This window comes from Coregonus clupeaformis, chromosome 15 (genome assembly GCF_020615455.1).
Source record: "Coregonus clupeaformis isolate EN_2021a chromosome 15, ASM2061545v1, whole genome shotgun sequence".
NCBI lineage: Eukaryota > Metazoa > Chordata > Actinopteri > Salmoniformes > Salmonidae > Coregonus > Coregonus clupeaformis.
The window spans coordinates 22,818,073-22,833,847 of NC_059206.1; the positions used below are offsets into that span (position 1 = coordinate 22,818,073).

The 15,775-nt window shown below is 41.5% G+C and overlaps 1 protein-coding gene across 1 annotated transcript in view; it reads right to left on the minus strand.

Annotated features, from left to right (window-relative positions):
* Positions 1–15,775, minus strand: part of LOC121582772 (membrane-associated phosphatidylinositol transfer protein 2-like) — an 80,039-nt gene that overhangs the window by 42,685 nt on the left and 21,579 nt on the right. The window lies entirely within an intron of this gene.

Consider the following 15,775-nt stretch of genomic DNA (forward strand, 5'->3'; position numbering starts at 1 on the left):
AAATGACATAATCACATATAAATCCTTAATCCAATCAAGACAACACTTCCTCTCCACATCCTGTGTGTGTATGTCCTCAGTCACCATTCAGCTCTGCACCAGATATATTAAAACATTTACCTACTAATAAAATATGTATATTTTTATAAGTCCACGTTATATCCAAGTACATCCAACATTCCAGCAACTTCCCAGTAACGTCCAAACTAAATCCCAAAAGTTATTCCCAAAAGTCAATGTCCCTATTCACTGTACAGGTGCAGTAACAGCAGTTTGCTAACAATGCAATTCCACCATCGGCAAGTCCCAGGCATCAAGCATCAATATCCATTCAACATCCAATCAACGTCCAAGTAATGCCAAAACAAAATCCAAACAACGTTTCCTCCATTAGCAGCATGACAACACACAGACAGACAGACAGACAGGGACGAGTTTAGGGAGTCACATGACTGAGGTGGCTTAGTGGAAGGCGGATTAAACACACAGCACCACAGTTCGTTACACAACTCTGTCTAATAGGAGAGAGAGAGAATGGAGGGAGGGAATAAGAGAGAGGGAGAGAAGGGAAAAGGGTAGAGTGAGAAAGAGGGGGGGGTTGAGTGAGGAAAGTAGAGATGGGAGAGAGGGGGTGGAAGGCTGCTCGAGGGGGAGAGCATGTGTGGGAGGGAGGGAGAGATTAATAAATTGATAGAGACAGAGGCTAGTGGAGTGTCAGAGGGAACCCAGAGGGAACCCAGAGAGACAGAGAGACAGAGCGAGAGAGAGAGAGCGAGAGAGAGAGAGAGAGAGAGAGAGAGAGAGAGAGAGAGAGAGAGAGAGAGAGAGAGAGAGAGAGAGAGAGAGAGAGAGAGAGAGAGAGAGAGAAATGAACAGGTGGTCTTGGATTAAGATTGGGTTAGAGCATACTGGATACTAACACTGTGATACAGTATGTCAATGGCTTAAAGTTATTGCTGCCCAAATAATGCAACAATCTACGTCATTGGTTTAACAGGATTCCCCCTCCCCAAGATTGCTACATGTCATTGGCTTAAAACGATTTCACCCTAACGTCATTGGCTTAAAATGATTCCCATTATAGTTAATTACATTAATGTGAGCTGCTGCTCTAACTGAGGTTTAATTTGATAAAACACGTAGCACTGCGGTAGGGTATTGTATTTGCACTGCGGTAGGGTATTGTATTTGCACTGCGGTAGGGTATTGTATTTGCACTATAGGTATTATATTGCTGGACCAGAGACAGGACAAGCCAAGCTGTGATGTATTGTATTCAGTCTGCAGTAATATGCTGGAGCACTTAGGCTGGACACAAATACATTAAAACTACTAGGGTCTGCCTTGGCAGTGAGCAGGCCACTTCCAATACATCTTACACCACAACCAGTGTGTGTGTGTGTGTGTGTGTCCCTGCGTGTGTGTGTATCGTTTTGGGGTCTGTTCCGGGCCAATACCATTCCATCCTTCATGCCAACCAATGCAGGAGGGATTTTATTGTCAGCTGGTGAGGTAGCCTAATGCTTTTCTCCTCAGCGTCTGTCTGTCATTTCCTCTCCCTATGGATTCTGAGGTGGCTGAGCTCCAGAATGGTGATTACTTTGGGGATGTCCACTGCTGGGTCCAGCTGAGATTGCTGCAGTCTGAAAACTAAAACCTTATCCTAGGGGACTCACTGAGGTTTGGCTTTCACACTGGGGCAAGCCATATCAGCTCAATGTACTGGACATCTCACATATATTTTACTTATGAAGTCAAAACACCATTTCACAAGGCTCTGGGTCTATCATTCCATCCTGTGGACACATGCTAGGATGGCAGTACTGTAGGTTGTAGAACCATACTACCATAATAAAGTATATATATATATATATATATATATATATATATATATATACAGTGGGGAGAACAAGTATTTGATACACTGCCGATTTTGCAGGTTTTCCTACTTACAAAGCATGTAGAGGTCTGTAATTTTTATCATAGGTACACTTCGACTGTGAGAGACGGAATCTATAACAAAAAAACAAAAAATCACATTGTATGATTTTTAAGTAATTAATTTGCATTTTATTGCATGACATAAGTATTTGATACATCAGAAAAGCAGAACTTAATATTTGGTACAGAAACCTTTGTTTGCAATTACAGAGATCATACGTTTCCTGTAGGTCTTGACCAGGTTTGCACACACTGCAGCAGGGATTTTGGCCCACTCCTCCATACAGACCTTCTCCAGATCCTTCAGGTTTGGGGCTGTCGCTGGGCAACACGGACTTTCAGCTCCCTCCAAAGATTTTCTATTGGGTTCAGGTCTGGAGACTGGCTAGGCCACTCCAGGACCTTGAGATGCTTCTTACGGAGCCACTCCTTAGTTGCCCTGGCTGTGTGTTTCAGGTCGTTGTCATGCTGGAAGACCCAGCCACGACCCATCTTCAATGCTCTTACTGAGGGAAGGAGGTTGTTGGCCAATATCTCGCGATACATGGCCCCATCCATCCTCCCCTCAATACGGTGCAGTCATCCTGTCCCCTTTGCAGAAAAGCATCCCCAAAGAATGCTGTTTCCACCTCCATGCTTCACGGTTGGGATGGTGTTCTTGGGGTTGTACTCATCCTTCTTCTTCCTCCAAACACGGCGAGTGGAGTTTAGACCAAAAAGCTCTATTTTTGTCTCATCAGACCACATGACCTTCTCCCATTCCTCCTCTGGATCATCCAGATGGTCATTGGCAAACTTCAGACAGGCCTGGACATGCGCTGGCTTGAGCAGGGGACCTTGCGTGCGCTGCAGGATTTTAATCCATGACGGCGTAGTGTGTTACTAATGGTTTTCTTTGAGACTGTGGTCCCAGTTCTCTTCAGGTCATTGACCAGGTCCTGCCGTGTAGTTTTGGGCTGATCCCTTACCTTCCTCATGATCATTGATGCCCCACGAGGTGAGATCTTGCATGGAGCCCCAGACCGAGGGTGATTGACCGTCATCTTGAACTTCTTCCATTTTCTAATAATTGCGCCAACAGTTGTTGCCTTCTCACCAAGCTGCTTGCCTATTGTCCTGTAGCCCATCCCAGCCTTGTGCAGGTCTACAATTTTATCCCTGATGTCCTTACACAGCTCTCTGGTCTTGGCCATTGTGGAGAGGTTGGAGTCTGTTTGATTGAGTGTGTGGACAGGTGTCTTTTATACAGGTAACGAGTTCAAACAGGTGCAGTTAATACAGGTAATGAGTGGAGAACAGGAGGGCTTCTTAAAGAAAAACTAACAGGTCTGTGAGGGCCGGAATTCTTACTGGTTGGTAGGTGATCAAATACTTATGTCATGCAATAAAATGCAAATTAATTACTTAAAAATCATACAATGTGATTTTCTGGATTTTTGTTTTAGATTCCGTCTCTCACAGTTGAAGTGTACTTATGATAAAAATTACAGACCTCTACATGCTTTGTAAGTAGGAAAACCTGCAAAATCGGCAGTGTATCAAATACTTGTTCTCCCCACTGTATATATATACACTGAACAAAGATTTAAAAAAACGCAACATGTAAAGTGTTGGTCCCATGTTTCATGGGCTGAAATAAAAGATCCCAGAAATGTTCCATATGCACAAAAAGCTTATTTCTCTCAAATGTTGTGCACAAATTTGTTTACATCCCTGTTACTGAGCATTTCTCCTTTGCCAAGATAATCCATCCACCTGAAAGGTGTGGCATATCAAGAAGCTGATTAAACAGCATGATCATTACACAGGTGCACCTTGTGCTGGGGACAATAAAAGGCCACTCTTAAATGTGCATTTTTGTCACAAAACACAATGCCACAGATGTCTCAAGTTTTGAAGGAGCGTGCAATTGGCATGCTGACTGCAGTAATATCCACCAGAGCTGTTACCAGAGCATTTAATGTTAATTTCTCTACCATAAGCTGACTCCAACGTCATTTTTGAGAATTACACAGTACAGTGCCTTGCAAAAGTATTCATCCCACTTGGCGTTTTTCCTATTTTGTTGCATTACAACTTGTAATTTAAATGGATTTTTATATGGATTTCATGTAATGGACATACACAAAATAGTCCAAATTGGTGAAGTGAAATGGAAAAAATTACTATACTATAAATAACGGAAAAGTGGTGTGTGCATATGTATTCACTCCCTTCGCTATGAAGCCCCTAAATAAGATCTGGTGCAACCAATTACCTTCAGAAGTCACATAATTAGTTAAATAAAGTCCACCTGGGTGCAATCTAAGTGTCACATGATCTGTCACATGATCTCAGTATATATACACCTGTTCTGAAATGCCCCAGAGTCTGCAACACCACTAAGCAAGGGGCACCACCAAGCAAGCGGCACCATGAAGACCAAGGAGCTCTCCAAACATGTCAGGGACAACGTTGTAGAGAAGTACAGATCAGGGTTGGGTTATAAAAAAATATCAGAAACTTTGAACATCCCACGGAGCACCATTAAATCCATTATTAAAAAATGGAAAGAATATGGCACCACAACAAACCTGCCAAGAGAGTGCCGCCCACCAAAACTCACGGACCAGGCAAGGAGGGCATTAATCAGATAGGCATCAAAGAGACCAAAGATAACCCTGAAGGAGCTGCAAAGCTCCACTTTAAGCCGTACACTCCACAGAGCTGGGCTTTACGGAAGAGTGGCCAGAAAAAAGCCATTGCTTAAAGACAAAATAAGCAAACACGTTTGGTGTTTGCCAAAAGGCATGTGGGAGACTCCCCAAACATATGGAAGAAGGTACTCTGGTCAGATGAGACAAAAATTGAGCTTTTTGGCCATCAAGGAAAACGCTATGTCTGGCGCAAACCCAACACCTCTCATCACCCCGAGAACACCATCCCCACAGCGAAGCATGGTGGTGGCAGCATCATGCTGTTGGGATGTTTTTCATCAGCAGGGACTGGGAAACTGGTCAGAATTGAAGGAATGATGGATGGCGCTAAATACAGGGACATTCTTGAGGGAAACCTGGAGGTTCACCTCCCAGCAGGACAATGACCCTAAGCATACTGCTAAAGCAACACTCGAGTGGTTTAAGGGGAAACATTGAAATGTATTGGAATGGCCTAGTCAAAGCCCAGACCTCAATCCAATTGAGAATCTGTGGTTTGACTCAAAGATTGCTGTACACCAGCGGAACCCATCCAACTTGAAAGAGCTGGAGCAGTTTTGCCTTGAAGAATGGGCAAAAATCCCAGTGGCTACATGGGGGGGGGGGGGGGTGAATAGTTATGCACGCTCAAGTTTTCTGTTTTTTTTGTCTTATTTCTTGTTTGTTTCACTAGAAAAAAGATTTTGTATCTTCAAAGTGGTAGGCATGTTGTGTAAATCAAAAGATACAAACCCACAAAAAATCAATTTTAATTCCAGGTTGTAAGGCAACAAAATAGGAAAAATGCCAAGGGGGGTGAATACTTAAATTTAACACAGGTGGACTCCAATCAAGTTGTAGAAATATCTCAAGGATGATCAGTGGAAACAGGATGCACCTGAGATCCATTTCGAGTCTCATAGCAAAGGGTCTCAATACTTATGTAAATAAGATATTTCAGTTTTTTATTTTTAATAAATTAGCAAAAATGTCTATAAACCCATTTTCGCTTCGTCATTATGGGATATTGTGTGTAGATTGCTGAGGGATATAAAAAAGTGTGCAAGGCTGTAATTTAACAAAATGTGGAAAAAGTATAGGGGTCTGAATGCTTTCCGAAGGAAGTATGTGGACACCCCTTAAAATTAGTGGATTTGGCTGTTTCAGCCACACCCGTTGCTGACCGGTGTATAAAATCCAGCACAACGCCGTGCAATCTCCATAGACAAACAGTGGCAGTAGAATGGCCTTACTGAAGAGCTCAGTGACTTTCAACATGGCACCGTCATAGGATGCCACCTTTCCATCAAGTCAGTTTGTCAAATTTCTGCCCTGCTAGAGCTGCCCCGGTCAACTGTAAGTGCTGTTATTGTGAAGTGGAAACGTCTAGGAGCAACAACGGCCCAGCCGTAAAGTGGTAGGCTACACAATCTCAAAGAACGGGACCGCAGAGTGCTGAAGCGCGTAGCGCATAAAAACACTCAGTACCGAGTTCCAATTTCTAACAACCTGTTTTCGCTTTGTCATTATGGGGTATTGTGTGTAGATTGCTGTGTTTTTTAAATTTTTTATCCATTTTAGAATAAGGCTGTAACGTAACAAAATGTGGAAAAAGTCAAGGGGTCTGAATACTTTCCGAAGGCACTGTATATTCGACTCCTGGTATTATATGAACACACATAAGACGTGGAACATTTGTAGAATTGCAGGAAATGAGCTTTAAAACTGCTAAATGTTCTCTTCGCTCGATGCATAATGTGTAGAATTGCCGAAAATGAGCTTTAAAACTGCCATTTTTTCTCTCTGCCAACAAGTAGGGCGTGAACAGTTTGGAGTCGCATGGGTTGCGAGGTGGGGGTTTGTTACTACGCCGATAAATGACTATATCCATATGGACCTTTGCCACCTAGAAAATGTATATGACTGGACTATCTCAAATAGTACTTGAGTACCCCTGCTATAGGCCTACAACACATAAATGGCTCCTTGCCTTCCATGCATAAGGCTACTTCCTGGCCCTAACACTAACACTAAAACGAAAACTAAATAATATAAAAACTAAATATACATATTTTTATCAAACTGAAACTGAATAAAAATGAGTAAATCATATCTAAAAACTAATAGTAAATCACAAATACTATAATAACCTTGGCAGGAACTATCTTCCTTTAGTGAAAGCATTACCATGTTTATCTCTCAATACCACAAGGAAACTGATGTTTAGTCTAGAAGTTTGCGTAAATGATTAGGATCTCAGTTGGTACACTCCACATTAGCGTTCCAAAATACTTCAATACACTCTCACAGCTGTAATATGCTGACTGCGCAAGCGGCAGGACTTCTGGTTTATAATTGTCCCGAAAAAAATATTAACTTTTCACTACATTCAGACCGCATAATAGGGCAACAATATTTGATCATACAGATCACGATATTTCACATTGTTCATCTGCATAATTTAAATCTAACATTAATTAGCATGAAACAAAGTCCACTTGATCAATAGTTATTGCTCTAGTATCCTATGGTGCCACCAACTGGTCTGGTGCAGCCATCTAAGGTTGAAGTGACTTTATATTCACACAGCTTCTAATGACATATACAGTGCCTTCAGAAAGTATTAACACCAGTGGAGGCTCCTCAGGGGAAGGGGAGGACCATCCTCCTCAATGAATTTCAGAACATTTTTTATAATGAAACATTAAAAAAGTTATCCTTCTTAGATAAAACTATACTAAATATATTCAAGTCACCAAATAATTGATTAAAACACACTGTTTGCAATGAACGTCTACAGTAGCCTCAACAGCACTCTGTAGGGTAGCACCATGGTATAGCCGGAGGACAGCTAGTTTCTGTCCCGCTCTGGGTACATTGACTTCAATACAAAACCTAGGAGGCTAGTGTTTCTCACACCCTTCCATAGACTTACACAGTAATTAGCTGCCGGAGGACGTCCTCCAACCTATCAGAGCTCTTGCAGCATGAACTGACATGTTGTCCACCCAATCAAAGGATCCGATAATTAATCTAGTACTGAAAGCATAAGCTACAGCTAAGTAGCACTGCAGTGCATAAAATGTGGTGAGTAGTTGACAAATTAATTTGTTCAAAAATGAAGGAGAAGCAAGAGAGAGAGAGAGAGAGCGCTACCTATATTTCGTATTATTTTCACTTTCACTTACTTAGCTAGCGAATGCAGCTAGCTAGTTTAGCCTACTCAAACACCCGGCTCAAACAGAGAGGGATGCTATGTTAGCTAGCTGGCTATGGCTATCCAACACTGGAACTCTTCTAAGTCAAGGTAAGCTTTTGGTTTTATTCATTTATTGCCACCGGGGCCCGCCGGTGTAACTGCTAAACTCCTTGCTGACTGTACACTGTACTGCATGATCGTAGCAGGTTTACTAACACGTTAGTTCTATATGACTATGAAGTTATAATATGGTGACAACGATGTAGGCTGTGTGTAGCGGTTAGTGGTTATGATATGAAGGTTTGGCTTGGAAAGCTGATGTGTTGTGCACTGAAGCCCACAAGCGAAGGGAAAAGTTCAGAGGAGGAGAGCGTGTAGATGAGAGAAGAAATTATACAATGATCAAAGGGATCATGCTGTATGTATGTGGCTGCTATGAAAGTGAACTGTGTTTGCGTATGATCAGGGGTGTATTCAATCTGCCGATTCTGTTGAAAAAACGTTTCTTAAATGGAAGCAAACGGAACGAAACGGGGATAAACATACCTGAATTTGGCCAATAGAAACTCTCATTTGCAACTGTTGGACTAATGATTACACCCTAGATCAGCCAGATGCAGGCAATAGTGTGCAAGGCGGTATTGAATGTGTCAATGTCTGTCACCTTGATTACTCTAATTTCTCTCGACCTGTGCACTTAGCGTATGTTGTAAACTTTCATTCATAGGCTATGTTGTAGCAACCTCATGATGGGTATAGGGAATATTCGAGTATCATGTAGTAGCCTAAACCTATCAATGTTACATTGAGCTGGGTGAATGGAATATGAATGACAGTCATCCAATATGCTGTAGTAGAAATAAGGCCATTCTCATAAAAAAAGTAATCGTCCTCCCTCATCTTAAACGGCAACGACCACCACTGATTCACACCCCTTGACTTTTCCACATTTTGTTGTGTTACAGCGTAAATCTTAAATTTATTAAATTGAGATTTGTTTCTCACTGGCCTGCACACAATACCCCATAATGTCACGACTCCCTCCGAAGCTGCCACCTCTCCTTGTTCGGGCAGGCTTCGGCGTTTTTCATCACCGACCTTCTAGCCACTGCTGCTCCTCATTTCATCATTCGATTGGTTTTGTCTTATTAATTACACACACCTGGTTCATATCCCCTCATCAGTACCTGTATAAGTGTTCCCTCTGCCCCCTTGTCTTTGTGTGTGTGTCACGACTTCCGCCGAGGCTGCCTGCCCTCCTTGTTCGGGCAGGTTTCGGCATTCATCGTCACCGGCTTACTAGCTGCTGCCGATCCATTTATCACCACTCCACTAGTCTTGTCTAATTAATCACACACACCTGGTCCTTATCCCCAATTAGTCATTGTATAAGTGTTCCCTCTGCTTCCTTGTCTGTGTGCGTGATTGTTTGTGGTGAGCTGTGTGTAGCTCGGTTGAGCTACCCTTACCTTGTTGTTGCCAGGGTAGATATTTCCCCTGTGCCTGAGTTTTGTTGTCGCATGCTTGCGCAACTGTTTATCGACTGAATAAACTTTTTGGATGCGTTTTACTCTCCTGCGCCTGACTCCTTCTATCACATGCATCACAGAATCACCCACCCGCTATGGAGTCAGCGGGAGAGCGCATGCCTGGAGGCGTGGCACGGGTCCAGGAGCACTCCACGATGCTGGCCAGCTTGGGGGAAGCGATGGATCGGGTTCTTCAGGTCGTCCAACGCCTGGAGAGGAGCAGACCCGATCTGTCGAGACCAGCTGGCCAACCGGATCCAGCCACCTACACCCCAGCACCAGGAGGGATCCAGATATCCCGACCACGGGCGTTTGAGGGGACAGCGGCGCTGTGCCAAGGATTCCTCCTCCAATTGGAGCTTTACTTCGCCAGCATCAGGCCGGCACCATCGGAGCGGGAGAAGGTGTCCGTCCTTGTTTCCTGCCTCTGTGGGAAAGCCCTGGAGTGGGCCAACGCGGTGTGGAATGAAGGAGGAGCCACGTTGGAGGACTACAGGGAGTTTGCTCGCCTATTTCGGGCGTTATTCGACCACCCGCCCGAGGGCCGAGAGGCGGGTGAGCGACTGGTCCACCTGAGGCAGGGGACGAGGACCGCGCAGGACTTCGTGGTTAAGGAAGTTACTGCACCAGTCACCATGATTACCCAGGAGACTCATTGTGAGCAGGTTACTTTTTCCATTATTGAGTCTCCTGCTTTCCCTGTGGTATTAGGTATCCCTTGGCTAGCACTCCACAACCCCACCTTCTCATGGCCGCAGAGGGTTCTCATGGGGTGGTCGCGAGAGTGTCAGGGTAGGTGTCTAGGTGTTTCCGTTGGTGCAACCACGGTGGAAAGACAGTACCTCCACTGTGCGCATTCTCCCTGAATACCTCGATCTGGCGCACGCGATCCCTAAAACGCACGCGACTAAATTACCACCTCATCGGGCGGGGGATTGCGCGATAAACCTCCAGGTAGACGCTGTACCTCCCAGGAGTCATATATACCCCCTGTCACAGGCTGAAATGGTGGCTATGGAAACATATGTCACCGAGTCCCTGCGCCAGGGGTATATACGTCCCTCCACTTCACCCGCCTCCTCGAGTTTCTTCTTTGTGAAGAAGAAGGACGGAGGTCTGCGCCCGTGCATTGATTATCGACCACTGAACAGGGAGACAATAAGATTTAGTTATCCTCTCCCCCTCATTCCTTCAGTGATTGAATCAATGCATGGGGCGCGCTTCTTCACCAAATTAGATCTCAGGAGTGCGTACAACCTGGTGCGTATCCGAGAGGGAGATGAGTGGAAGACAGCATTCAGCACAACCACGGGGCATTATGAATACCTGGTGATGCCCTATGGTTTGATGAATGCTCCCTCAGTTTTCCAGTCCTTTGTGAACGAGGTGTTTCAGGACATGCTTGGTCGCGGTGTAGTGGTCTACATCAATGACATCCTGGTGTATTCCGCTACGCGCGCCGAGCATGTGTCCCTGGTTCGCAAGGTGCTGGCCCGACTGTTGGAAAATGACCTTTATGCTAAGGCAGAGAAGTGTATGTTTTTCCAGCAGTCCGTCTCCTTCCTTGGATACCGCATTTCCACCTCAGGTGTGGAGATCGCATTTCAGCCGTGCGTAATTGGCCGACTCCAACCACGGTTAAGGAGGTGCAGCGCTTCCTTGGCTTTGCCAACTATTATCGGAGGTTTATCCGGGACTTTGGCAAGGTCGCAGCTCCCATCACATCTCTGTTGAAGGGTGGGCCGTCCCGGCTCCGCTGGTCTGCTGAGGCTGACAGGGCTTTCAGTAACCTGTTTTGCACACTGGATTGTTTTGACACATTACTGCGTAACTCTGTTTTCCTGAATAAATCCTGTTATTCTGTGATTTAAAAAAAAAATATATATATATATATATTTTTTTTAAAATTCTGTTGTTGTTTTTTTTGTTTTTTTGGGGGGGGTAGATCAGCTTAATATTGCAGATAGATTGTAACTTCCATCAATGTAATTGTCTGCATCACTTCCAATCCCCCATGTTTATGTTTATATATATATATATATATATATATATATATATATATATACACATACATACATACATACATACATACATACATATATATACACATACACATACATACACATATACACACACACATACATATCCTTTTAAAAAATATATATATTCCCCTTTATTACTTTCCAACCCCGCCACCCTTTCCCCACTTGGAGTAAACTAGTGAACAACAACGCCTAGGCCTCTACTTCCAGCCCATACCCACTATCTACATTTTATGGACACTGATGATTATGATGATTACCTCATCTATGTACCCCATTCATACAATTATCTGTAAGGTCCCTCAGTCGAGCAGTGAATTTCAAACACAGATTCAACCTCAAAGACCAGGGAGGTTTTCCAATGTTCGCAAAGAAGGGCACCTATTGATAGATGGGTACGAATATAAAAATAAAAAAACATTGAATATGTCTTTGAGCATGGTGTATTAATTACACCTTGGATGTTGTATCAATACACGCAGTCACTACAAAGATACAGGCATCCTTCCCAACTCAGTTGCCGGAGAGGAAGGAAACCTCTCAGGGATTTCACCATGAGGCCAATGGTGAATTTAAAACAGTTACAGAGTTTAATGGCTGTGATAGTAGAAAACTGTGGATGGATCAACAACATTGTAGTTACTTCACAATACTAACCTTTACCTTTACAATACTAATTGAGTGAAAAGAAGGAAGCCTGTACAGAATACAAATATTCCAAAACATGCATCCTATTTGCAACAAGGCACTAAAGTAATACTGCAAAAAAATGTGTCAATGCAATTCACTTTTTGTCTTGAATACAAAGTGTTATGTTTGGGGCAAATCCAATACAACACATTACTGAGTACCACGCTCCATATTTTCAAGCATAGTGGTGGCTGCATCATGTTATGGGTATGTTTGTAATCATTAAGGACTGGGGGGTTTTCAGGTTAAAAAATAAACAGAATGGAGCTAAGCATAGGTAAAATCCTAAAGGAAAACCTGGTTCAGTCTGCTTTCCACCAGACACTGGGAGATAAAATCACCTTTCAACAGGACAATAACCTAAAACACAAGCCCAAATCTACACTCGAGTTGCTTACCAAGAAGATAGTGAATGCTCCTGAGTGGCCGAGTTACAGTTTTTACTTAATTCTACTCTGAAATCTATGGCAAGACCTGAAAATTGTTGTCTAGCAATGATTAACAAGCAATTTGACAAAGCTTTTAGAAGAATAATGGGCAGATGTTGCACAATCCAGGTGTGCAAAGCTCTTAGCGACTTACCCAGAAAGACTTACAGCTGTAATTGCTGCCAAAGGTGCTTCTACAAAGTATTGACTCAGGGGTGTGAATTGTTATGTAAATTAGATATGTCTGTATTTCATTTTCAATAAATTTGCAAACATTTCTAAAATCATGTTTTTACTTTGTCATATTGTGTGTAGATGGGTGAGAAGAAAAATCTATTTAATATTTGTTTTATTCAGGCTGTAACACAACAAAATGTGGAATAACTCAAAGGGTATGAATACTTTTTGAACCAAATCTGGAGTCAATGTGACATGGTCCCAGTATCTCTATTTGCACATCATCTTTTGCACATCTATCATTCCAGTGTTAATACGAAATTGTAACTATTTTGCACTATGGCCTATTTATTGCCTTACCTCCATAACTTACTACATTCGCACACACTGTATATATATATTTTCTGTTGTATTTTTGACTTTGTTTTGTTTACCCCATATGTGTTGTTGTTTTTATCGCACTGCTTTGCTTTATCTTGGCCAGGTCGCAGTTGTAAATGAGAACTTGTTCTCAACTGGCTTACCTGGTTAAATAAAGGTGAAATAAAACAAATGTAAAAAATGAGAAGATGATTGCAGATAATTTAGATATCAATACCAAATTCAGTGTGGTTTCTCTTAGGGATGTCCATAATAGCGATGACAAGTTTCAAATTGATAGGCAACTGTGGAGTGGATTTACAGTGGTTTAAATGGACACGTAAAATCCAATTATTAGATTTTTCAATAACCCATATTTTGACCAATCCCATATCCCATAGCTTTCTCAACCTAAATTAAGACCTGTACCATGGGCCTACACGTTGTGTCATTTGGCCATATGGTTCATGAGAAGATTTTTGAAGTGTTTGTTGATATAGTGTGGCCATCTTTCAATGCATCAACATTATTATCTTAAACTTTTTAGGGACTATTGTGATGACACCAAAGACCACATTTGGAGTGAATCTACTTTTTAGTCCATGAGAAGGAGATGTTTTATGATTATTTTAAGCATTCACATTACATAGTAAAAATGTTAACAGTTTCCTTATTTTTGAAGATATCAATGTCAAACTGAACAAGATTCGACATGGTAATGTTTCAAGTTGAGAGGCCATTGTGAAGTGGATTTGCAAAGGATTTAAATAGACATGTAAAATCTGATTTCCTGACTGATCAATAACTCAGCCATCTCTTAACCAATTAGCTTTTCTCAAACTAAGTTAACCATTTACTGCAGTGGGCTAAATCAAGGTCACGCAGAGTGATTCTTGGTAGTCTTAAACAAATCTATTTTGAAACAAAGGTATACACCTCACACACATGGTTATGGGCTTAAATAAAAGAAGACACCTGTACCATGTCTGATACAGAGTTGAAATGTATTCCATTTTGAGTTTGCATCCCAATATTACACTTTATATACACATCACAGAAGACTGAAATATAACAAAACTGTTTGACATAGAAACATTGGATTTTCGTCTCAATTTGTTTAAATTTTTGTATTAATGATTAAATTATGAAAAATATTGATAACATTCCACCCATGAGGCCAAAGAGGGCACTTTTGGTCATTGACTGCAGGAAAGGGCTACGAGATGTACCACTGGCCTACATACCGAATTTGGTGTTATTTTAATTTATGGTTAATGAGAATACGTTTTTCAAAGGTTTTCCAAAATGTCCAAGATGGAGGAAAATCTATCCTGACGAAACGTATGGGTCCTTGAAGCAATTTGATCATCATGTGAAAAGACACCTACATACAAAGTTTCAAGTCTCTAGGTCAAACGGAGTGACGAATATGAGGGATTAAGTGAGACTGCTTATAACAGCCCCAACTATAGGCCAATTGGTGCCAAGTTATTCATGGCCTCTAGTTTCTGTGTGCCAAACGTTTAAAAAACTTAAACTATGCTTGAGTTATTTAACAATGTAAAGGGAAAAAAATATCTAAGAATAACAATATACTGTAGTAGACCAGCCAAGCTTGCGTTTTTATTTTGCTTGTTACAGGCTGTCATCCATTCTAGATCAAACAATGATGGGTGATACACAGAGTTAGGCCAGATAACACGTTCAATTTAGATTTTTAAGGGGTTAAAGGTCAGATCTGGTGAAAATGGGCATAATGAAAATAGATTTTCTTTGTATCTATTATTTTGTATCTATTATTATTCTTATCTATTATCATATCATCCAAGACAAATCTGTTATTCTCTAGCACACAACAGCTTTAATGTCAAAATAGTCCTACTGACAAAAGTTGAATGCTTTAAATCATCTCACATTCTGGAATATTCTATTGAACACAACACACTTTACTTACTGACAATGTGATGCACATCATACGACTATACTGTAGTAAAAAAAAGACAGCGATTTCAACTATTTAGTCAGAGATTTAAAGAATGTTGCTGAATATCAACAAAATATCACAAATTTAACCAAATTGGCACCATTGTTATACTTACAAAAATCAAATGCCTGTGCTAAGATCTGAATAGCAGTTTGACGGAGGTTGTGTGAGTACGTGGAAGATTTTCTCCAACATTCATCAAGGTATGATCATGAATATGACCAGTCATTGAATGGAAAATATCTTCTATTGCAATCATCCTGTGAAATTAATGCAATCAAGCTTTTAGTGTATGTGAGCAACGGTACAAACTATATATTCCTTACTTACAGTATCAATCTAGTTACCATACTCAATGAATTTAGAATTTGGGGATTTAATACAAACACAATACTTTGCTCATTGTTCTTTTTAAAGGGTTGCAATACTTCTAGGCACACAAATAAATATAAACCTGAAATAAAAAAAACACTTTCATGATATATTCAGTGAAAATGAACTAAATGGATCACCATATCCATATGTGATTACTACATGGGATTACTACATGGGATTACTACATGTGATTAGTTAAATATGATATGAAAACGCTAATGGGCGGCCCTATATAACAGATTTGTCTCAGATTAAGTGTTTTTATACTGACAAGTTGTAAATGGTGGCTAAATTCCCATAAAATGGTAGAGAGAGCATATGTCACCAAATGCTTTAGAAAGTACATTATGTGTATTGTGTGTCATTAGGAACATT